This window comes from Octopus bimaculoides, chromosome 4, assembly GCF_001194135.2.
Source record: "Octopus bimaculoides isolate UCB-OBI-ISO-001 chromosome 4, ASM119413v2, whole genome shotgun sequence".
NCBI lineage: Eukaryota > Metazoa > Mollusca > Cephalopoda > Octopoda > Octopodidae > Octopus > Octopus bimaculoides.
Genome location: NC_068984.1, coordinates 128,146,881 through 128,149,222, shown reverse-complemented (window position 1 = coordinate 128,149,222; position 2,342 = coordinate 128,146,881).

The following is a 2,342-nucleotide window of genomic DNA, read 5'->3' as shown; positions in this document are numbered from 1 at the left end:
TATATATATATATATATATATATGTGTGTGTGTGTGTGTATGTGTGAGCCGTCTAAGAGACCATAAGTCAAGAGTAAGATGCATTCGTACATCTATCAGTAGAGTGGGTAGGGCCAATACTGAAGTGAAGGAGGAGGACACACACACATTATCATGCATGCCAAAAGAACCCTACTCTTCAGTAAGTGGTCTGCCTGAACCAGACGCACTGACCCAGAGGGCTCCTTCAACGTGTCCCGTACAGAACACCAAATTAGAACTTTCATCAACCGCATTGTTCGATTTGGTACAGAGCTCTGAGCGCCTGACGATATTTCATATGTCAAACATCCTGTTTTGGTCTTTGCTTGACTCAAGACTTGAAGTTCTGTTAGAGACGAGCTGTGGAGAAACCAGTCTGACAAACGGTAACCACAACTGATCGCCGTCAAGGAAACGCTGGAGATGTAGCTTCAGTGCATGTCTTCGGACCATCAGCCAGGGCATGCTCAATCCTCCATTCAGTGAATGTTGACAACAAATAGAGCACCTAACAAGTGAAACGCGTTCCTTCCACAGAAAATGGGAGAGAAGGTGCTCCAATCCCATCAGAAGTGAACTGGGCACGACGATCAGGTAGTAATATATGACGGAGACAATGTAAGCGTTCATCATCTTTGCCCGACCTAAAAGGAAAGCTTTGCCTGTGCCCATTTCTGGGTGAGATTAACCACTTGTTCGTCATTTGCTCCCACTTCTTCACTTGGAGGTCTGGATCAAACCAGATCCCAAGCAAACTACGATGCTGTTGGATGACAATGAACCTACCTCTCCAGGTGCTGAACTACGGGCCTATTGAGTTTTCTTGGCTGATTTTTGTTCCTGTCATCACCTCGTAGTTTCTTAAAGCAGTGCCGATCACATCAATATGCTTAGTATCCGGTACTATAACGATAATGTTGTCCACATATGTTGATATGGTTCTTCTTCCTCCTTGTTCGCCCAGGATGCCCCTCAACATCTCTAGTTTCCGCAGTACTGGCTCAAGAGTCAGTGTATACAGAAGAGATGACACGGTAAAACCTTGACGGACCGAGTGCATGATGGTGAATGATTCCAATTGGTGGCCATTCATTCTAACCAGCGAGCAGATGTCGCTTTACTTTGTTGTAATCCAAACGCGGAAAGCAGGATTGAAACCAGCCGCCAAGTATTAATGGTCGGCTCTAGAGAAAGCTTTCAATTGATCTAAAGTGATCAAGGCTCCATATATACTAGGCCTTTACTCATCCTCTCTATGATCTACCGCATGAAGTGGGAATTGCCATGGATAGATCTATCAATCAAACGATCGACGACCAGCGCCAACCTCTTCGCTGACAACTTTGCGGTTGGAATTTGAACTCAGAATGTAAAATCAGAAGAAATGGTTCGAAGCATTTTGTTTGGTATGCTAATGATTCTGCTAATTCGCCGCCTCTCGGCACCTTAACCATCATAGAAGGTTTTAGTAATAACTGCTCAACAGAGCGTAATACGTGTGCTAATTCACAGAGTGTCAAGCAGAATTATAATATCCTGTTCAAGAAAGGAAATATATAGAGATCACTTGTGTGGTATGAAGTCAGTGACTGGGGAGCTGACCGGAATAGGAAGAAGGGCAGAGGGAGCCTCGATCGGGATCGTGGTCAGGAGAGGACGTGCTAAGCGACGGTTTAGGTTTGGGAGAAGCAGCTGCTATTCCTAGTGTTCTTCGGGTCGGGGCAAGCTTCGAGGATCGGATACCGCAAGACAGACTCGCAGTCGACGAAAGGAAAACCGAGGTAAGGCGATTACATCTACTCGCACGCATACACTACAACCTGCAGATCGATTACACGGATAATAGCATTGCATGGTTATATACATTACGGACATGGAAATCGAATATATTCACAACTACATTAATGGTTGATTTTTAATTTACCGCATGATTTCTTATACTTGTATAATTGTACTGAGTTACATGTATGACAAAGATAGTGTTACTATGACAAAAACCTATCATTACTGAACCAGCATATCGAGCAGACTTAGCATAATGAAGGGCGTTTCTCTTCAACACATTTATTTTTATCGCATATCTAGCATCACCCTTTTTCTTAATATGATTGTGGGTGTTCCTCGAAGCACTTACAAATGTCAAGAATAAATTACTTTGCTGACCAGCGAAGATGTATTATTATTATTATTATTATCATTATTATTATTATTATTATTATTATCATTATTATCATTATTATCATTATTATTATTATTATTATTATTATTATTATTATTATTATTATTATTGTTCAGTAGTTTTATTTTTATAACGTGCTTTC